Source organism: Pantherophis guttatus, chromosome 1, assembly GCF_059756535.1.
Source record: "Pantherophis guttatus breed Tessera chromosome 1, ASM5975653v1, whole genome shotgun sequence".
Lineage (NCBI taxonomy): Eukaryota > Metazoa > Chordata > Lepidosauria > Squamata > Colubridae > Pantherophis > Pantherophis guttatus.
In genome coordinates, this window is record NC_142063.1 from 91,219,011 (window position 1) to 91,242,843 (window position 23,833).

Genomic DNA, 23,833 nt, shown 5'->3' on the forward strand with positions numbered 1-23,833 from the left:
TTACAGAAAACACTTGGAAGCTATTAATTCTCCCCAAAAGATCTTATAGAATTCTCACTGGAAAAAGTTTACAAACTTTGATACCTGCCATATCCACTGGTTTGTTATTTTGATGAACAACAGCACACAGGGCTCAGCTACACAGCCTAGGAGGGTACATGTAGATAAAAATACATTTAATATTTTCTGAAGACCTGTCCTCCCAACAGAGCTTTGTTCTCATAAATAGCCTACTACCAAAGTAAGCAGAAGCCAGTCCAGCATGGTCCAGCATGAAAGCATGTTTGGTCTGGAAAAATGGAAGATCTCCCATCTGGACAACCCATGGCGCATTAAAGAGAAGACAGGGTGAAAAGTGATGACCTGCTCCAGTTGGCCTAGAAGTGAGGGCTACATCAGTGTTGTGTTTAACCTTGGGGGGGAGGGGCTGGGGGCATGGCCAGGATGGGCGTGGCCAGGATGAGTGTGGCCAGCTCAACATCACTTGTGTCGGGAGTGCCTGCCGGGGCCTCCTGCAGTGCCCTGCCAGTGAAAATGGAGCTCGGGAGGGCCACATGCATCCCTACCGAGCTCTGTTTTCACTGGCAGTGGCACCACAGGCCGGTCTTTTGTTGTTTCCAGGGCAGCCCCACGGGCCTGATCGGTCTGAAGGCCTTGAGTTTGACACCCCTGGCTTAGAAGATCAGCTATCTGGTTTATGGGTTCAATGCCTGTTCTACAATATTGTTATAGCTGATGAACCGAATGGAGCCCTGGCTGCCCCAGAGTAGTTGGCTCATTGTTAACCCTGAAATTGGCTTGCCCATTCCCAGTTTAATACATGTAATTGAAAGGATTCAGTTTTTCTACTACTATAGCCTGTGCAGTGGGGAATTCTTGTTCCTGGTTTTCGTTCTTGGGGGAAACCCTAAATTTTACTTCCTCTCTTCACTCCATTTAGAATATAATTTAGTATAGATCTGGCTTCAACATAATCATGTATTCCTCTTCTCCTATCGTTTTGGATATGCAGATATATATATATATAGTCAAATTTTAAGGACAATTTAAGGATAATTGCCAACCGTTGTCTTTACAGTGAATAGAATAGAATAACAGAGTTGGAAGGGACCCTGGAGGTCTTCTGGTCCAACCCCCTGCTTAGGCAGGAAACCCTACACCACTTCAGACAAACAGTTATCCAACATCTTCTTAAAAACTTCCAGTGTTGGAGCATTCACAACTTCTGGAGGCAAGTTGTTCCACTGATTAATTGTTCTAACTATCAGGAAATTTCTCCTTAGTTCTAAATTGCTTCTCTCCTTGATTAGTTTCCACCTATTGCTTCTTGTTCTGCCCTTAGGTGCTTTGGAGAATAGCTTCACTCCCTCTTGTTTGTGGTGGCCCTTGAGATATTGGAACACTGCTATCATGTCTCCCCTAGTTCTTCTTTTCATTAAACTAGACATACCCAGTTCCTGCAACCATTCTTCATATGTTTTAGACTAGTGTGAAACATCTGTGTGAGCATGGCCCCATTCCCGATACATATTTATTTATTTATTAAATAAATAAATAAATAATTTATTAATTTATTATAAATTACATTATTTATTTATTTATTTATGTCTCCCATCATAAGCAAATGATTTGGAGTGGCATATTAAAGACCTGTTATCTTGATAGACAGCTTGGTCTATCTCTATGATAAGCAGCTTGGTCTATCTCCATGTGATTTTCAGCACTGAAATGGGAAGAAAGCATGGCACAGGTTATGTTTATTTACATGTTCAGTGAAACTCTACCGCCACCCTGCCTAGCATCTCAGTGAACTCTTTCACAAGAAAGTACTGACCTAACCCATGCATAACATCAAACATCTCATCAACCAGATAGACAATGAAGGGCATGGTTGAATCAATTAATATATGGAAGGCACATTCTGTGACTTGGCAGCTTGGTAGTGAGCTTTAACAGAAAAAGAAGAGTTGAAATGGACCTTGGAGGTCTTCTAGTCCAACCAGCTGCTCAAACAGGAAACCGTATAACATTTCAGACAAATGGTTGTCCAATCTCCCCTTAAAAATCTCCAGGGTTGGAGCACCCACAACTTCTGGAGGCAAGTTGTTCCACTGATTAATTGTTCTGTTAGGAAATTTCCCCTTAGTTTTAGGTTGGTTTTCTCCTTGATTAATTTCAATTCATTGCTTCTTGCTCTGCCTTCAGGTTCTTTAAGAATAGGTTGACTGCCCCCCTTCCCTTCTTTTTATTAGAGCACCTTATACTTTTCAGCCACTCTACACCTTCACCTCATTTCCTTGGAAAAATAACTGCAGAGTGTAATACCACTAACTCAGTAGGAATTGACTTTTTGATTTCATACTTGATAGCTTGACTAGGATAATATGATTTATCAAAATATACAGAATGCAAATGCTCCTTTTTCTGACACTGAATTCGCTGAGTTTCTCAGCTAACTGAACCTAGGAAAAAAATGAACTTAAGCAAACTGTAAACATCATCTCTTTGAATCTTATTTACAGATCTTGGACGTTCCTAAACTTGTATTGCATGTCTCTGTCCCCGTTCATTCCCCAAGCAAAGAGACAAACAAGTACATATACTGCACGCTTCTATAATATTTTTAAAATGATGCCAGAATTTCAAATGATTCCAAATTTTCAGATGAAGATAAAACACGAGGGATCATCAGAATAAACAACAATATGTTGCCCAATTATTTGGAGAATTCCAGTTGCTTATGTCAGTAATGCATCTCAGACTTCTAAAAGATCATTTAAACTTTTCATAAAATTAATTTGAATTGATCCAATATGGCAGTGTCCAATGCCAGATATTGGCATGTGGATTCAATAAATGTGTGGCAACATAGCAAGTGAGCAAATGGAGAATGGTAAAGTACATTTTCCCCCACCCCAATACCTTCTTCACCACCCACCAACCACCTGGATTCCCATCTTGCCCTCTATTTAATGAATTTTCATAGCAGATAATTGGCATTGGGAGACTGCAGAATGAGTTCTGGAGTTAGTTCATTATCAGCAGTGGCACACACTTCTGAATAAAGAGGGCAATATTCCTTCAGAGAATAGCTGGAAAACAAAAATGCTGAGCACAAACTAGGGGTCTCAGTTAGAACCTCAGACTTTGAATTATTTATTTTTATCCCTTGCAGTTATCAACTACGAGCGATTTGAAATCCAAGAAGTATATTGTTTTTAAAATATTTTTTAATATGTTAAAGGTCTTTTTCCCAAAGTAGCTTTGAATATAGTTAGTCAAACAAAAAGAAATACCTTTTAAAGCCGATTTGAATTTTATTAGGAGTCATTAATAGAACTTCAGAAAAAAAGGGCTCCACATTATATAGGGTGTCTGACTTGGCTGTTTTTTCTGGTAATGAGGGAGCATGTTGAATGTTCATGCATTCTTGGGACCTGCATGAAAACACTGATTAAAATTGCCATATCTACTGCTGAGTTGCTGACTAATCATCTGGCATTGTGAAAAATGGGAGGGTTCTTCAGACAGCATGGGGAACAGCTAATGCTCCAGCTTGGTTACAAAAATATGACCTAAATATTTGTGTTGTAGAATGGATGCTGTATTCTGTTGAATGTCCGATTTAAGTATTGTCTTAGGAACAGGCAATTAAAGATATAGGACATTTCTTGTCCTGAAACAATGAATATAAAGCACACTACTGTTTAATTCCATTTAATCAAGAAGTGCATGCAATTAGGATTAATTTTGTTCTCATCTAGTCTACCCATGTGTTTTAGCCCCTACTGTAACAGTCCACACTTTGTCTAAAGTGCTTCAGGAACACTTTAAGAACAAGTGTGTTACTATGTGTGAGATCATATTATTCATCTGGTAAAGTAGGTTGGGCTGTTGCCAAGGGAGATTTCTTCCATAGATACCCAAGACCTCATGCCTTTCTATACTATTGCCAGCACTTAGGTCTGTCATTCCTTACATGCAAGAACATAGTTATCTGCAAGTATCTTCATGTTGCAAAGACAGGCATTAACAACATTTGTAAATACTTAATATTTGTTTTGCTGGAGTGAGAACATACTATGTTTCAACAGGCTCTTCCACTATTTTGCCTATGCTATCAATTAGGGACCCCACTTTCCGCCCCCCCCCTCGTGTTTTTATCACATACTATTGTAAGTCAAGCATGACATACATAATGGCTGTCAGATGTTTAATACCCATTCATCTTGTTTTGCAAATATTTATTATTTTGCACTTTACTAATTGTGTTAAGAAGCTTGGTGGGGGGAGGGAGGCAACATAAGGAGAATGCATTTAAACAACTCTCAAATCCTTATACCATATTATACCAGAGAAGAATGTCAAAGGGTTTTTTTTAGCAAAAAAGAAGAGGCAGTACAGGATGGCTACGCAGAACTTAAATCAGTTAGAGTACACATTTTAATACTATCATGTTGGATTAAGTAACATAACAGTATTCAGACCATTTCTTTGCGTATTACTTATTCTATCGATCCCATATTTTTTTCTCTTAATGGAGTGGACAAGACAGTTGCCTTTACTCCATGTAAGCAATAAATGAAAGCACCCTAAAATTAATAATAATATCCTGATACATTATGACATGCAAGATTCTTGGGAAGAACTTGATGCGGATGGAGAACTGAAGCTGTGATTTCGCCTTTTTGTGTGTACAATAGTACCAGTAATCAAACTAAAGACTGATGACAATAAGAACAATGAAACTAAGACCAGCTCAGTTGCCTAGCTATCTGTTATCTCTCCCTCTTTCTTCAAACAGAGGCAAACGTTCATCTAATAAATATTACTTCTGAGTTCTATAACACAGAACTAGAACCCCTTAGACTATAATGGAAGATGCAGCAATAGTTCTGAATAAGGTGTCTGCTGTTAATGCTTAACAAGCAATGCAATCAATAGTTTATTATTATTTTAAGTAGTAGCATTTTTCTTTAACATCCAGCTTGTGGTCAAGGCACCAGCCTGGGGAAACATGAGTTCTAGTCCCACCTTAGGCACAAAGCCAGCGAAGTAAACTCCCTTTCTCTTGGCTTTAGGAAGGTGGTGGTAATGGCAAACCACTTCCAAAAATCCCAGCCAAGAAAACTGCAAGGACTTGCCCAGACAGTTACCAGGAATCAATGCTGACCTGAAGGGAGGGGGGAGTTTTTGAGATGCATTTATATTTAAGTATAAGTATGGTCGGAGTATCCTAATATAGATGGCAATAATGTGCTGGTAAATATTAAGAGCTGACTCTGCCAGCTTTTTTGCTGCTCCCAAACTAGCTATGGAAGAGCTCCCCAGGCAACTAGGCATAATTGGACAGGATCCTGGGGAGGTTAAACGCAATCACATGTTTATTGGACCCGTGCCCCTCCTGGCTGGTACTGGCCACCCGGGAGGTAACACGAGGCTGGCTCCAGAGGATCATAAATGCTTCTCTGAGAGAGGGTTTCTTGCCTCCCGCCTTGAAAGAGGCGGTGGTGAGGCCCCTCCTCAAGAAGCCTTCTCTGGACCCGGCCATTTTGGCAAACTATGGTCCGGTCTCCAACCTTCGCTTTGTTGCGAACGTTGTGGAGAGTGTGGTTGCGCGACAGCTCCCACAGTTCCTGGATGAAACCGTCTATCTAGATCCGTGCCAGTCCGGCTTCAGGCCTGGGTACAGCACGGAGACGGCATTGGTCGCATTGGTGGATGATCTCTGGAGGGCTCGGGACAGGGGTTGTTCCTCTGTTCTGGTCCTGTTAGACCTCTCAGCGGCTTTTGATACCATCGACCATGGTATCATGCTGCGCCAGCTGGAGGGACTGGGGGTGGGAGGCACCGTGCTGCGGTGGTTCTCCTCCTATCTCTCTGACCGGTCGCAGTCTGTGTTGGCAGGGGGGGCAGTGGTCGACCTCGAGGCGCCTTGCTTGCGGGGTGCCGCAAGGGTCGGTCCTCTCGCCGCTCCTGTTCAACATTTATGTGAAGCCGCTGGGTGAGATCATCCGTGGTTTTGGGGTGCGATGCCATCTGTACGCTGATGACACTCAGCTGTACATTTCCACCCCAGACCACCCCAATGATGCCCTCGAAGTGATGTCCCAGTGTCTGGAGGCCATGCGGGTCTGGATGGGGAGGAACAGGCTTCGGCTCAACCCTTCCAAGACCAAGTGGCTGTGGATGCCGGCGTCCCGGTATAGCCAGCTGGTGCCATCGCTGGCTATTGGGGGTGAGTCACTGACCCCCACAGAGGGGGCTCGCAACTTGGGTGTCCTCCTGGACACACGGCTGTCTTTAGAAGAGCATATGACGGCCGTGGCCAGGGGGGCCTTTTATCAGGTTCGCCTGATACGCCAGTTGCGCCCCTTTCTGGATCGGGACTCCTTGTGCACAGTCACTCATGCCTTGGTTACGTCACGCCTGGACTACTGTAACGCTCTCTACATGGGGCTCCCCCTGAGGAGCACCTGGAGGCTCCAGCTGGTGCAGAATGCGGCCGCACGGGTGATTATGGAAGCGACGTGGCGCTCCCAGGTAACACCTCTCCTGCGCGAGCTGCATTGGCTCCCGGTGGTCTTCCAGGTGCACTTTAAGGTGTTGGTTCTCATCTTTAAAGCGTTCCATGGCTTAGGGCCAGGGTATTTGTGAGACCGCCTGCTGCTACCGATAACCTCCCACCGGCCAATACGCTCTCACAGAGAGGGCCTCCTCGGGGTGCCGTCGGTCAGGCAATGTCGGCTGGCGGCCCCCAGGGGGCGAGCCTTCTCTGTGGGGGCACCCGCCCTGTGGAATGAGCTGCCTCCTGGAATACGATTGATCCCGGACCTCCGGACCTTCCGTAAAGCCCTGAAGACGTTTTTATTTCATCAAGCTGGCCTAGCCTAAATGGTTTTTAATTGGGATTTTAAATTTTATGGAATTGGGGTTTTAAATTGGGTAGCCAATGATTTAATTCTTTTAATTATCTTAACTTTTGCATTTGTATGTTTTTTAATTTTGGCTGTTCACCGCCCTGAGTCCCTTTTGGGAGAAGGGCGGTATACAAATTAAATAAATAAATAAATAAATAAATAAATAAATAAATAAATAAATAAATAAACAAACAAACAAACAAACAAACAAACAAATAAATAAATAATGGCTCAACTCTACTTTCAACAGGCTTTAAAAATTCCAGAAAATATACTATTGGCTGTTTCAAGCCAGTGAGATCTGGCTGCAGCATACCGATGCGGATTTATCTCTACAGGTTCATTTGGAATCAACTATAAACATCGACACTGATTGACTGGCCAACAGTTTGAAAGAAGTCTGGGTTAAGGGGCAAATGTTTGGTGCTTGCTTGCCTGTTGACCTTTATTGAAGATCTTGGATGTTGCCACAGAGGAAGGCATTCACTATCACTGCTTCTCTAGCTAGGCTGAAATCCCGACAACTGTATGAATTATTCTTTGCTCTGACATAGGAATATGGGCTTGTGTTTGTCAAACAGCAGCCCCTCACCCATCAATTTCCCATAGCAAGCTGAAGATACTTTCAGAAACAGATGGCAGTCTGATGATCTAAGAAAAGGAAATGTTTTAAAAAAATCTATCAAGCATGTCAAAACCCTTGGGCATATGTAAAGTTTAGTTTGAGAATTTCAGCTCCTGAATGTTAAATGTATAATCCAAATCATGCAGTAGGGTTAGTAGTAGTTTTATTCATTATGCACCATATTCCAAACCTTAATATGCATATTCTATGCACCAAACCTACAGTATTTTTGTTTTAAATTCACTATATGTATATAATGGGTATGCAAATTCCAAATATGATAACATTCATTATGGTCTTCCTTCCCTCATTTAAAAATTCTTGGAGGAAAAGCAAACGATCCACACCAATGCTGGATTATAGCCATTTGTGCTGATTGGCATGATTGCAATTTCATTCATTTTTATAGTTGAGAAGGGTGAGACCAATATCAGGCCTCAGGCCTGTGCTCCCTTTCTAAAAATCCATTCCCCTCCAGGTCAAATGTATTTTTCAGCCTTGTCTGTCAACTATGTTTTTTAAAATATTTAAGTTCAAAGATGAGGAAGGAAGCATTTGTCAATAACATTAATAAAACACTAAAACATCCAAGACTACATTGGCTGCGTCACATAACAGAAATGTTTAGGGCTATCATCTGGATATGCCTTCCCTATTTTTATTAGTAAAAATTGACCAAGGAAGATAGAAGAAGGACCTGCTGCTTAAGGTACATCCAGAATAGTTTAGATTAAACTGTAGGCTGAGAACCCGAATTTACTGAAACAATAATTTCTTACAAAATGTTCCTATATATGTTTTGGTTCATCTATCAAGTGATTGGGAGCAATTTAATTTGCAAAGGATACCAGATTTGTGTGGCATAAATCCCAATGAGTTCTAGATGGCAACAAAGTGATACAAGAAATACTAAATGTGTCCCTGAAACAGTTGCTGGTAACCCTAGGATTACTAGAGCTGCAAACATCAGAATGATCATCATGCCAAATTCATTCAAAACACATTTCTATATTTCTTTCCTGCTACCTAGTGGCCTAGATTTGCAGCCCACAGTAGATCTGGTAGGCCTATCTAAATGTGGAGATTGTGTACTCCAGATGGGGAATATATTGGGAAGGAGCTATATAAAATATAGCTTAGCCATAATTTATTTTAAAAAATCAGATGACTGCTAGTGGGAAGAAAAGAGATATAGAAAATTAACTCCTGCTGCCATCTAGAAGTCATCTGGATTTTTATAGTAGGATCCAGCAATTCTAGTTTTTAAAAAGATTGTGTAAATAGCTTTTTTATAGCCTGAAACACCTGAAATTTACACATAAAGGGATCTTCTCCATCACTATATTAATATATTTTTCTCCAATCCATTAGTGGGTATGCTTTGCCCTACCCTTTATGACCCTATTCTTTCTCCTCACATTTTTAATGCAGGAAATTCTAATGAAAACAATTGGTAAATTCCTCCTGATGTGATATGCCAATAGGAAAAACAATCACCAATCATTCCCCTATGGGAGAAGTCAGTACTTAAAAAGACACAAGGAAGTGCCCAAAGAAGGCACCCTTCCCCCCCCCAAAAAAAGAAATAGCGATTTTAAGTGAAAATTGAGATGCTGCATAATTTTATCTCCTCAGAGATTTCATATTATATATCATGCAAAGACAAATATACATGATGCACTATTATTTCTTATTTGTGTTTCTCAAGCAAATAGTGAAAGATTAAAAAAATTAAAAATTAAAAAATTGTCCTAAGATCCATATATAAAATATCACTGAGCTAACATGCAACTCAAAATATTTGTAAAGCTATTTATTATGTTTAATAGGCAAAATATTTAATTTTAATGAAGCCTTCCGTGAATTTACCATAATAGGTACTATTGACTTTAATGAAGCAGTTCTGAGTTTTATCTCTAGAGGGATGGTTAGTAAACTTGCCATATGCAAAAGAAAGAAGGATTACTGAGACTTTAATAACACAGGAAAAATGTAGTTGAAATTTCACATTGTAAATTATTAATTGTGCAGGATATTGGTTTTGTTGGCATCTGTTAACTTTAAGGTGAAATGAAAAACTGTATTTATTTTTGAGCATTTAACCAAAAATCTGAGATTCTGCCATTATGTTATCTTGATGTATTTTGTGAAACTTTGATACTACCTTTGTTTTTGTAGCTATGATTATGTAGCTATGAAGTAAATATTATTGAGCCAATGAGCTTTATTTCCAAGATTATGTATTAGTTATTTTATAACTAATGAAAGCAACCAAATTCAATAGAGCTCATTTTTGAGAAGGTAGATAACATATAACTCTAAGATTTCTAAAGCATAAAGAAAATAAAATTAGTAATCCATGCTATATGCTACATGGAGGGAAGCATGCAGTAGGGAACCCCAAGGCTCTGTTTTAGGCTGAGTATTCTTCAAGATCTTCATCAATGATTTGGATGAGGGAATAAATGGGGAATTCATCAAATTTGTGGATGATACCAAAGCCAATACAGTTCTAGGCTCCATTAACAGAGGGATAGAATCAAGATCACGTAATATCACTTTATAATGCCTTGGTAAGGCCACACTTGGAATACTGCATCCAGTTTTGGTCACCACAATGTAAAAAAGATGTTGAGACTCTAGAAAGAGTGCAGAGAAGAGCAAAAAAGATGATTAGGGGACTGGAGGCTAAAACATATAAAGAAGGGTTGCTGGAATTGGGTATGTCTAGTTTAATGAAAAGAAGGACTAGGGGTGACATGATAGCAGTGTTCCAGAGGTGGGTTTCAGCAGGTTCTGACCAGTTCTGGAGAACCGGTAGCGGAAATTTTGAGTAGTTCGGAGAACCGGTAGTAAAAATTCTGACTGGCCCCACCCCTATCTATTCTCTGCCTCCCAAGTCCCGGCTGATTGGGAGGAAATGGGGATTTTGCAGTAATCTTCCCCTAGAGTGGGCTGGAAATGGAGATTTTACAGTATCCTTCCCCTGCGATGTCCACCAAGCCATGCCCATCAAGCCATGCCACGCCCACCAAGCCACACCCACAGAACTGGTAGTAAATTTTTTTGAAACCCATCACTGCAGTGTTCCAATATCTCAAGGGTTGCCACAAAGAAGAGGGAGTCAAGCTATTCTTCAAAGCACCTGAGGGCAGGACAAGAAGCAATGGATGGAAACTAATCAAGGGGAGAAGCAACCTAGAACTAAGAAGAAATTTCCTGACAGTTAGAACAATTAATCAGTTGAACAATTTGCCTCCAGAAGTTGTGAATGCTCCAATACTGGAAGTTTTAAAGAAGATGTTGGACAGCCGTTTGTCTGAAGTGGTATAAGGCTTTCTGCCTGAGCAGAGGTTTGGAGTAGAAGACCTCCAAGGACCCTTCCAACACTGTTATTCCATTCTATTCTATATTAAAGTTATATTTTTTTAAAAAAAAATATCAAAAGGAAATGGTAATCTGATGCACACTGATTATTTCTGAGAAACAAAGAATAATATCCAAATATGTTTATCGATAGATAAATCACTGTATCAGCAGGGGGAATAAGTTTAGAAAACTAGAATTTTATTTTTTGTGCCTCTGCAGGCATGATTTCATTGCCTCATTTCCTACTTTTTTTATACCTTTTCATAGGTGTGTAAACAGATATTGAAATGGATTGCAGGTTAGCACATGATTTGCAAGAACTGAATCTACGAAGAGCGAGAAGGATTAGAGTCAGATGCATGTGCCACTGGCTGTTCAGCACACACAAGTTATCCTTGAGGATACATATTCACCCAACTGTATAATTATTTTTTTAATTACTGAAAACACCCCATACACGCACCCTAACCACATACTAATGACTTTAAGTGCTCCTAAAATAGTGATGTTAGAAGTACTCCCCTTGTTTGCCTGTTTAGTGGTTTATAATTTGCCCAGATAACACAGGGAGCCAACTACATTATAGTACAACAGATAATGGCAATCAGTATTAAATACAGTGATTGAGACTTCAAAACAAACAAGAGATTATGTGGAAACCAAGCTATAAAGTTGCAACATGAAAAACTATTTTGTTCTGTTTAAGAATGTAATAGCTTTTGCATCACTCATGAAACTATTTGAACATTAGATAAGACATTGATTTAATCACTCTATTGGCCAATAGTTCATGAAGGTAGAGATGATCCAATATTCATGTAGAAATGGAATGCCCATTCTTTATCTTTCTCCATATTCTAGATTTTTTTCCCCCTTTGATATTCTGAGAATATTTTTTTTTAAAAAAATTACCATCTATCCTTGAGGTAGGAAACACTATTTTGCATCACAGAAAGAACATTTTAATCCTGCATTGTGTTACCATAATGGCAAACTATGTGAAACAACTACAAGAAGTAAACGTGCATAAAGTATATTCCAACAAATATTCTACTTCTCATATTAGGTCTAATGTAAACCTAGCGTTATGATAGTTCGAGAGTTTCTTCATCTTCGGTAGTTTAATCTACATTAAGGTTATCAGATTTGGACTGTAAAAATCTGGTTGATCAATAGATGTCAGCAAAATGATTCAGAAAATTGTGTCTTCTGCCATCCAGTGTTCATTCAGATTTTTGGAGTTTAGGCCTAAATCACCTACAGTATCTGAATCCTTTTTAAAAAATTGCTGTGAAATAAGTTCCATAATTTAACAATGAAAAGTGTAAAGTGTTTCTGGGTCAAATATTTTTACAGAGGAGGAAAACATTCTTCTGGCGACTTTCTTCATTTTATGCAGAAATGTATTCACTTTCATCATGTCCTCTATTATTCATTTCAAACCACTATGTAACCTTGATTGATAGAGAAGTTCCTTCTGTTGCATCACTATTTGTAAGTCATTGCTCACTTTCAGACCATTGTTTCTACAGCCTGCACTAGATCCAGTGGTGGATTTCTACTAGTTCGCCCCCGTTTGGGCGAACTGGTACTGGCGATGGTGGAAGGCTCTGTCCACCCACCCAGATGTCATCACAGACGCTCTGCGAATGCGAAGGTTCTGCGCATGTGCAGAAGTGCTGCCCGCGAGCAAAGCTCACATGCACACATTAGCAAAGGTAAGTGAAAACCACTACTGACTAGATCCCAGTGTGTTTCATCCTAGAAATATAGTTAGGGAGGGACTTCAGGTTCCCATGCTCAGGGGCAGGAACTTTCAGACCATCCCAGACAAATGGCTGCCCAATTCCTGTTTGAAATCTCTTTCGTTTGTTTTATTTTATTTTATTTTATTATTTTAAATGTCATGGCTTCTGCCTACGTCAAATTCTATAAACTGTAATTTGAAAAGAATGCTGAGGTTTTTTATTAGAAATCTTTGAACCTTCTCAGAATTACATATTTCTGGAGAGGGTAGGGAGATGGTTAAACCAGTGTGCACCTTGAGTTATAGAATAGAATAACAGAGTTGGAAGGGACCTTGGAGGTCTTCTAGTCCAATCCCCTGCTTAGGCAGGAAACCCTACATCACTTCAGACAAATGGTTATCCAACATCTTCTTTAAAACTTCCAGTGTTGGAGCATTCACAACTTCTGTGAATTTTTTGTTAAATATCTTGAAAGTGATCTACACTGATTCAAACTTTGTGGTAGGTATCTTCCAATACACAACGCCTCTAATCAGTGTTATTTGAAGTACGTCATACTCAAGATCGGTTGGCAGAAATACAATATCTTCCTCATTGTGACAGACTTTTTCTACGCCAATTTCAGTATAAATTGTTGTCTGAAATACCTTAATTCAGGCCTGGACCTAATTTCAGGATGAAATTAGATGAAATATGGGTTAGTTTAACTGATGTCATTTGAACAGTGCCTAAGTAACCTAGAAGACTTTTGAGAGCTCTCATACCTTCATGGTGATGAAAATGCTGTTTAGTAATTATAAGCAATCATTAAACAGATTATGCAAACAATGGGATCTAATTGAGCTTCATTTTGTTTTTAAACATATACCACCCACTTTGACATATTTTTTCTGAGTCAAATTCAGTGTGCTTGTTCTAACATATAAATCCCTTCATAGTTCAGGACCTGCCTGTCTACAGGAAAAACTCTCCTTTTATATTACTAATTGGCAATTTCACTCATCTATTGACCATCCTTTGAAAGACCTACTAAGGAAGAAAGTTTAGCTGGAACATATTCAGGCTAGGACCTTCTCTGCAGTGGCCCTAGTGCTGTGAATTTCCCTCCCCATTGTCTTAACCTCTTGGTTTACTTTTTAAGTTATCTGAAAACCTGATTTTAGAACCTGACATTTCCTTACTGAAGCTCATTTATGCTTATATAAATGCTACTTTTAATTGTGACATGATTGGTTTTTATCATTTATTGATAGGTGTATTTGTTTTCATGAGCATATTATTGTTTCATGTAAACTGGCTTTGCCAGGAGCATGTGAGTATATATTTAAAACATAAATAAATGAATTAATGTTTATTATAAAACATAGATGCATATAAAAATTCTTTTCCTCAGAGGCCAAGATGGATTTGGGAGTAAGTAGTCCTGAAAAACATGGTTGCAAAATTCAAATGGCTCAGCAGTCAAAGTTAACCAGTGTTATTCAGTGAAGATGCAATAATTATATTAATTTTACCAAAATCTTATTTTCCTTTTTCTACAATGTTTTCATTAGTCTTAATTGATTATCAACAATGAAAGATAGTTATATAGTTTATGCGTACCACTATTGAATTATGTTTCTTTAAAATAAAATACTTTTAGCAGAAACAAATTAAACCAGGTGATGTCTTACTAGCCAATTCATAAGTTTACAGCTTTTTTCTATGATGAACTATTATGAAAACATTTTGCTTTTGATTATGCTCAGTCTGTGGCTAAACCTGGACACCAATAGCACCAATATCAGATGCTGAAGAATCAATAAGATGCATCATGAAAAATGTGATACACACTCTCTGAATTTTGAATTAATAATGGTTGACGATCATACTAAACTGAACAGGTCTTATATTTAGAGCCCATTTTTTAAAAGCTTAATAACATGTGGATTAAAAATACAAGTCAATGCTATGAAGACAGAAAAAGGCATTGAGCAACATATGGCCAGATCCAAATTAAGCAGGTGAGATGTAGGTAAGTTCTAAATTGCTAGGATTTAAGAAGAAAAGATCCAGCCTTTCTACCATTTGTAAGGATTCCCTTCAATTACCGCTTTAGAGAGCTTCACAGAGATAGTTTAGTCCATCTCTATTCATGTCCTATTCCATGCCTCCTTTGTTTAGGTGTCATGTTGCTATGTAGCATAATGCCTGGCTGAAAAGCACAGCTCCATAGTTGCATAGTTTTAAATACCCTGCTCGTGTGCCTCCAGGTCCACCCATGTTCAATTTTTTTAACAAGTGGGAATGGGTGAGTAAAACCTAACTGGATCACTACTGGTTTTAGAATGTTATGGCCAATTTGACCAAAAAGAACCCAAAAAACCCTAAAGCTACATAAGTTATTAAGGAACTTCATGTGTTTCCCCGTTTCATATTTGGAGCAGTGAAAGTAGGGGAAAGATACTGGGCTAGATCTGGCCTCAGATGTAGCCTCTTTTTCTCAATTGCCATGCCAGATGCCAAAGCACATGATCTGAAGAAATATGAGTATGTGAATAAGGCCATCTAACATTCTGCTAAGATGGATTTTTCATGGCAACAAATTATATTCATTCTCTAGAAATATTGTGTCCTGTGTAAGCAACAAGTCAGGCAACCCTTCCTTTGCCACCATGACATTCATTGCCAACCATCCAAAGGGGCCTGCAGAAGTAATATTTGTAGCGTTCTGTTAGTACATGCCTGAAAAGTCGTGTGCAGGAAAGAAGTGTTAGTAAGAAATGCAACATTCCAGGACACAGTTCTGATGGGGAACATCTGGTCAAATTTTTGATAGAAAAAAGAGTGATAGAACCAGGAGGATCTATGGCCACTCAGTTTTATTGTCTGAATATGCTACCTACCTTTGCTGAACTTCTGATGCTGCGTGGCCCTGGTTAAACTAGCAAAGAGTAGACAAGTCAATGTGCTGTTAGCCATAGCTGGTGGTTGGAATGGAAAAGTCTGAACTGGAAATGCCAGTTAGCACAGCTCCAATGGGCATTAGCAACAGCAAGCTTTGTTATTTTGCTTGTAACTATTTGTATTTGTTGGTGAAGGTGTCAATCATTTTTGAGCTAGCCATTCCACAATCTCTATGGTTTTTTTTACTCCTCCTAGCCCAGCCTATTTACTTAATCAAGCTTGCGTTCTGGTTCTAAGCTGGGTGGCCTCAGGAAGAAGAAGGCTAAAATCTCACCACAACATAAAAGGGCAATATGTATGACTTGCCATAATGAGCCATTTAGTTAACAGCTGGGTTCAAGGAGGCCTTCTTCTCAATCATTACACTGAAGCTCAGGCAGCAGGAAAATGTTTGTAACAAAAATAGTAGGCAAAGCTTATGCATCTGTGTAATGCTTTAATGAAAACTGTGCAGGCAGTCATGGCTGATTCCTGCCCTGACTAGTACATTTTGAACATTCACTGCTATCTCTGTTTAATTACATGGTTTTGTTGCCACAATACCAGAATTGCCCTGAAAACCTTTGGCTGTGGGATACACTTGAAATGAATGGTTTTGTTCCCCAATTATGAATATTTACACGAACACATATGCACCGACTGTTATTTAAGTGAGTAACAAGTGTTCAAACATTGTAATTAATAACAGAACACAATGCACCAGTAGTATATAATCACCGGGTAGGAACTCTGCTGAAGGATTTACTACAACCTCTTCATGCCCCCCAAATGTATATAAATACACCCTGACAAAAATAATATAAAGTGATTTATACATTTATCAGATTTGTAACTGTATACACACACATGCATTTATATAAATTATTTATACAAAGCTAAATGGGGCTTTAGACTATGTTTTTCTTTCCACAGATAGGAAAGGATTTTGCCCTTTTGCTGGAGAAACTGAACCTTTCACTCTTAATTTATGTATTTTCAACTTTCCATTTTAAACCATCTGACACAAGGAAAAACCTGGTTTATTTCAGGCTTGTCTTTGATTTAGAGCAGGTTGTGGTCACTTCTGACATTCCTTCCATTAAAAGTAATAGCTTGTTACTGGTACGAATCTTAGAAAGGTACTGTGTGACAAAAATTCAGCTAATATAAAAGGTAAAACTACTACTTCATAGCTTTTGAATTGAGAAATCTTATAACTTATTATGATATCTCATCATCATGAAACACATAATTATATTTTAAACACATCAACAGCAAGTGGAAAGAGAGTGAGGGGAAGGAAGGAAGGAAGGAAGGAAGGAAGGAAGGAAGGAAGGAAGGAAGGAAGGAAGGAAGGAAGGAAGGAAGGAAGTTTCCTCTGCAAAAGTAATCTGGATTTGTATGAGGGTGATATCACCATATTTTCATTTTCTGCAGTATAAAATGTACATAAAATGTAGAATGTGCATGAAATGATCTGATGGACTGAATGAAGAGCATCAAGAAAAAAGCATGCAAGTTATGTTCTTTTATGCAGGTTTCTCTCTAGCTATGTCATTTTGCAAACCTGCTTTGGCAGAAAATAGAAAGTATTTTCAAAGACCATATATCAGATATCTGTAACAAATGTTTAGTGAACAAATTAATGACACTGGCCATAAATATTTATTTTTCCTCAAAATGTAAATATGTAAGTGCCTTTATGCTGAAGTCTTTAAGAAAACTACATTGGGTGGAACAATCAGTATTTTAAAATACCATAAATCAGTTTTCTAGTCTAAACTTGCACACAGTAAATCAATGACACTGGCCATAAATGTTTTTCCACATTGAATGTAAATACAGGAACCCTTTATTATTCACTAAATCACTTCTGCAACAATCCATGCAGGACGGCAAAGCCCAATTTATTTTAATTTCCTCTAACATAATTGGCATTTCCTGTAGGCACTATAGGAGATGCGGAAAACTGATTGAGATCCACCTTAAGTATACCCAATCTGGACTGCAAAAATCCAAATGAGCACTAGATGACAGGAAAGAGATACACCAAAGAAGCTTTTATCTGGCTAGAATAATACAGATAGTTCTTGACTTATAACAGTTCATTTAGTGACCGTTTGAAGTTGCAAGGGCACTGAAAAAAGTGATTTATGACCATTTTTCACAGTTATGACCATTGCAGCATCTCCATGGTCATGTGATTTATATTCAGACGCTCGACAACTGACTCACATTTATGATGGTTGCAGCTTCCTCGGGATATGTGATCATCATCTGCAACCTTCTGACGAGCAAAATCAATAGGGAAACCAGATTCACTTAACAATCGTGCTACTCATTTAACAACCGCAGTGATTCAGTTAACAAATGTGGCAACAAAAGTTGTAAAAATGGGGCAAAACTCACTTAACAAATTTCTTACTTAGTCACATAAATTTTGGGCTCAATTGTGGTCATAGCTTGAGGACTACCTGTATTGAAAGGCTACCACATAGAGAGTTCATTTTTCTGCTTTACGTGTTCACTGCAAAATTCATCATCCAGTTTTCCTGAAGCATTATTTAAGTTAATGCATGGCAACAAAACAGACATTCCTATTCTTTCAGCGTTATCAATCTCATCTGGAAACTTCAAATATGAATTTAAACATTATTCCCAGGACTTCCTCTCTCTTTTCCTTTGACAGTGTCCTCTGAAAGGTATATGCTACTATTAAGGCAACCAGGGACAACACAGCACTGGAATTAGTGGCAGAGAAGAAATTTGTAAATTGCAATAACCGCTTTTTGATGTTGCAAGCCTTGGAATGAAATGCTCCCTTCTCTGCAACTCTTCAATAGACAAGAAGTCATTGGGAGGACTCTGTCTGTCCTGCCAAAATCTAGATAACCTCTAGATAGCAGCAAATAAATACAAACAGCTTTTTGGTATTGTCTGGATTTTTACAACCACATAACATAGGACTAGAAGTCCTAGGCCAGTGATGGTAAACCTTTTCAGTACCTAGTGCCCAAATTGGAACGTGTGTGCATGTGCATGCGCCACAGCGCCGAAAACCCAAAGATCAGCTGGCCGGCGCACACACGCCTGTGTTTTGGCCATTTTCATGCTATTTTGGGGGCATTTTCAGGCTGCTTTCAGGCTGTTTTTTTGGGCTGTTTTCAGGCTGTTTTTTGGGCCACTTTCAGGCCGTTTTTGGCCCATTTTCCGGCGCTCTGGCGTCCTTGAAGACCAGCTGGCCAGTGCCGGAAATCAGAAGAGCAGCTGGTGTATAGCGCATGTGCCCACAGAGAGGGCTCTGCGTGCCACCTCTGGCACGTGTGCCATAGGTTCACCATCATGGTCCTAGGCGAAGGGTAGATAATTTGCCAAATCAAGGCCATCTTACTCTAGTATTTGTTACTTGAGGGCCCAACCAGATGTCTTGCATATACTTGCAAGCAAGAGATGGAAACAGACACTTGTTTCTTTGCAGTTGGTATGGGAGGCAGGCTATTCTCAACTTGGGTGATAAACCTGCTTTCCATGAATTTATCTAATTTTCTTGTAAAGCCATCCAAGATAGGGTCCATTACCATAGTTGAGTATTCATAAAGAATATATGAAGTAGTACATTTCATTTCTCTTATATCTCCTTTCAATTCCATTGGATGGCTTCTGATCCTACTGTATTGAGAGACAAGTGAAAGTTCCTTACTATTTTATTCATGCCATACATGAATTTATATATCTCAGTTATGTTCCTCTTTTCTTATAAGGGAGGTTTTCAAGGTCCCTGATAATTTTCACTGTAATTTTTCCAGTTCTATTATATTTTCCCAAGTACATATTGTAGTTGTGGACATATGGGTTTTTTATGACAGCATTTCAGTATTGGCAGGTTTATTTTCATTTTCTTTCTCAATGGTACCTAGGATGGAATATCCTTTTTTTTTCATAACTATTGTATCTGAATCATTCAGCTAACCATAATGAGCCCAATATATTTTTGTCCTGATTAGTTACAGAAAGTGTTAGTTTTACTCACTATTGTATATGGAGGTTGTTGTTTTTTTTGCCCCAATGTGTATCACTTTAAATGTACTTAAACTGAACTTCATTTGCATTTCCTTGATCATTCTTCCAATCTAAAGAGTCTTTTTTGTGTCCCTCCCCTCAATAGTTTTCACCACTTTGAGGAATTTGATATCATCTGCAGACTTAGGCAGCTGAAAATCAAGATAATTTATGAACAAATTAAAAAGCATCAGTTTTTAGAAATATCCTTGAAGGAAGCAAGTTGTTGTTCTTTATTCCAATTCTTTGCTTTCTGCTTTTTAAAAAACTAGTTAGCGATTCATTAAAAAACTGTTCCTCTTATCCCATAACCTCAAGAACTTTTCATGAGGCACTTTGTGGAAGTACTTTTAAAGTCCCAGTATACAGTGTTGACAGGGTCATCTCTATCCAATGTACTTGCTGATATTGTTAAAGAAAAACTCCAGAAGGTTGGTAAAGGCAGGATTTATCATTGTAAAATCCACACATATATTCTTCTATATGCTAAGTATTCCTTTTTGTACAATTGTACCCACAATTTTCCCCCAAAGAGATGTTAAACTGAGTACCCTATAACCTCCTAGATTTCCCCTAGATTCACTTTTTAAAAATGGTATCATGTTGGTTACCTTCCATCCAGTGATGGGATTCAGCCAGTTCGCACCACTTCGGGAGAACCGGTCTGAGCAGTTTGGCAAACTGGTTTTTGGAAGAAATCATTAGGGCAGAGAACTGGTTGTTAAATTACTTGAATCCCACCACTGCTTCCATCCCTTTGGCACTGAACCTGATATGAAGAGCAAGTTCCTAGTTTTACATCTGAAGTCTTAAGTTGAGCTGAGTGGATGACATCAGGAACTATTGATGTATTCTGTCAAGATGTTCTAGAATATTGTTGCTTATTATCTGAGTCTCTGAGAAAGTCAACTTGGCCTCAGCTATATCTTCTCGAAGAAAGATGGGTGTAAATAATTCAGTCAATTCCTGAGCAATCTTCATATCCTCCTTGACTATCACTTTCACTCTTTTTTTCATTCAAGCCAGATGCTTCCTGGCTGTCTTCTGTTTCAAATATAAATATTTAAATAATTTCTTATTGTCTCCCTTTTATTGCCACAGACATTTAAATTTGATGATGATGATGATTTCTTGTTACTTTTTCTGTCGAAATTTCTGCTACTTTTTGTTCTCACTGGAACTTTCATCATTTTCACAACTGCCTTGACATTGCTAGAAAGTCATGCTGGTCTGTTCTTAGGCTTGGTTATTTCTTTCTTATATTGTGGGCATTTTGCCCGAGTCTCAATTATTATGGACTGAAGCATCATGGAGAAATATCTCTTTATTGCCTTTTCTTTTCAGTCTTTTTTTTTCACTGAAATCCTCATTTTTGAGAAGTTTGTTTTTTGTAGTCACATTTTTTAAAATCTTGCACTAGATCACAGTGACTATCTAGGATTAAATCTTGGATCACCTGTCTTCTGGTCATTCCAAGGCCAATTGTTTTGAAACACTGTCATCAGTATCTCAAAAACTGAATCCTTTGAGGGTAACTGACCCTTCCCCCCCACCCCACCCCACCCCACCCATTACAATTCGTTTTCCTTTCTATACCTCAAGATCACCATCATATTTTTTTTTTATCAGGTAGGTTATAGGCTTTGATCTAATTTACATTTCTGATCAGATATTGCTTTCCTATCATGAAGGGCTCTAGTCTTCCAATATTTTCTAGTGTAGTAACTTACACCCAGCGGTGGAATTCAATTTTTTTTACTACCAGTTCTGTGGGTGTGGCTTGGTGGGCGTGGTGTGGCTTGATGAGTGTGGCAGGGGAAGGATACTGCAAAATCCCCATTCCCTCCCCACTCCTGGGGGAAGGATATTGCAAAATCTCCATTCCCACCCCACTCTGGTTCTCTGGTTCTCCGAACTACTCAAAATTTCTGCTACCGTTTCTCCAGAACCTGTCAGAACCTGTTGAATAGCACCCATGCTTACACCTCTTTGATATGTGGTACAATACTTTCCCCCTCCCTGTCCTTTCTATGGAGTTTGAATGCAGGAATGTCTATCTCACTGATTCCTTTTACTCCACCAAGTTTCTGTTACACCAACTATATGTTTGTTCATAAGTAATGACTCTAATTGCACTTGGGTTTGTTACTATAAGTGTTACCAGAGAAAAATCTATATGTGATGTCTTATTTCTTGTTGTTTGCATGAAACATTCTGCATGGCATTTTAAAAAAATGGCACACTTATTAATCCATTTCTAATACTGGCCCTAATCCTGACAATGTTTTCTGAAATATTTATACCTTTCCAGATCAGATGCTAGTCACCCCACCCCAAGGATCAGTTTAAAGCTATTTTGCTATCTTTTTCAATGTATGAAATGTGTCAGCAGCCTGCTTCAACTCTGGTTCAGTTGGAGTCTATTTCTTGGGTAGAGAGTCAGTTGGATCCAAGTCTAACTCCACTTTTTCTTCTGACACTATTGTCTTATCCATACATTGAGACTACTGAACTATATCTGTCTAGGTAGCAGTGGTGAAATGTAAAATTTGTTACTACTGGTTCTGTGGGCATTGCTTGGTGGGGAGGTAATGTGCCTGGGTGGGCATGGCCAACTCTTTTTTTTACATTTTTAAAGCATTTTTTAACAACCTATTCGGGCAAATAGGTTGTAAAAAAAATGCTTTTAAAAGGTAAAAAAAGGCTCTGACGATCACAGCTGTGGCGCACGATCGTCAGAGCCTTTTTTTTAACCTTTTAAAAGCAGGAAGTAACGACACCCGGGTGGGTGGGCGAAACCTCGTGCCACCATCACTACTGGTTCTCCGAACCACCTGCCACAATCGCTACCGGATCGCTCAATCCAGTCCGAACCGGGAGCATTTCACCCCTGCTATGTAGTCATGTACATAGAACAGGCCAATGTCCTTTTCTAGAGTGCTACCTTAATGGTTCTGGATTTCAATCTATTAACTCGCAGCCTATATTAGCTTCTAGGTATGGCCAGCTACATTTCCACTGTTGTGGCTCTAAGATATAACACAATGATTGTTTCATCTCCAGCACAATATTTTATAGGAGTTAATGTCTGCAACCTTTCCACCATGCAGGCAAGCCATTATAAAGTCTATATACCAGTGTTGGCTAACCTTTTTGCCATCGCGTGCCAAAATAGGGGGGAGCAGGGGGGGGGTGTCAAGCACGCACATGCCCACACCCATAATTCAATGCGCCCTGCCCCGTGTATGCACGCGCAACACCCCTGTGCGACCCCGCTTTTGGCACACAATGTCACGGTGGGCCCAGTAGGCCCATTTTTTGTCCTCCCCAGGCTCCAGAGGCTTTCTAGGAGCCTGGGAAGGGTGAAAACAGCCTTCACCACTCCCCTGGAGGCCAGAAAGGCCCATTTCCCGACTTCCAGTGGGCCCAAAGGCCCAAAAATCAGCTGGCCAGCGCAGGCATGCGGGCTGGAGCTGAGCTAGGGCAATGCTCGCGTGCCCACAGATATGGCTCCGCGTGCCACCTGTGGCACGTGTGCCATAGGTTCGCCATCACGGCTATATACCAACCACAAACTCATCTCTTTGTGCTTCTAATCTTTCCATTGCCTTCAAAAGCCTTCTTCCTCATCCCTTCTGAACATCTAAGGAATGGATTCTTCCTACATCATGATCTTGCTCATATTTTAAATAATATCCTCTCATCTGAGATCCTCTCATCTGAGAACATCTCTAACTCCATCACCTTGGTTTCAAGGGAGCAGACTTTCTCCCTGAGAGTCAGGAACTCACTATATTGAGGCATAAGCTCATGGGTTGTGCCCAGTGGGCAAACAGTCATAGATAGCACTTTTGCTCCTTCTGGCTTTCTATTTTCGTACAAAGTGGTGCTATTGCTTTTCTTCTCCTTTAGCAATTGTTTGACCTAACATATAACCTTGTCTTCCTCACAAAGTTGCTAAATTTGTTTTATGCTTAATTTTTGGACGTGGGAGTATGTGTTGAGGCACATGCGGTCCTCTGATCCAGCAGACTTCTTCACTTGCAGCTTCAAGGCTGATATCCTGTCATGGCTGTCCTAAATATATCTCGTTATTCAGCAAAACATATAAGTATCTCTGCATGAAACAAAGATTTTTTAAAAAATTCTGCTATGTCCAATTGGGAGGAAGGATCTGCAAAAAAGTT

The 23,833-nt window shown here is 39.3% G+C and overlaps 1 protein-coding gene across 6 annotated transcripts in view; it reads right to left on the minus strand.

The window, feature by feature from the left end:
- Positions 1 to 23,833, minus strand: part of BDNF (brain derived neurotrophic factor) — a 95,533-nt gene that overhangs the window by 9,103 nt on the left and 62,597 nt on the right. Inside the window, exon 1 of one of the 6 annotated variants that reach the window (XM_060687644.2) lies at positions 15,548 to 15,732. The exons of the other annotated variants lie outside the window; for them this stretch is intronic. The gene's annotated coding sequence lies outside the window, so the exon portion shown is untranslated. Of the gene's footprint in view, positions 1 to 15,547; positions 15,733 to 23,833 lie in introns of those variants that run through there. 6 annotated transcript variants of the gene reach the window in all.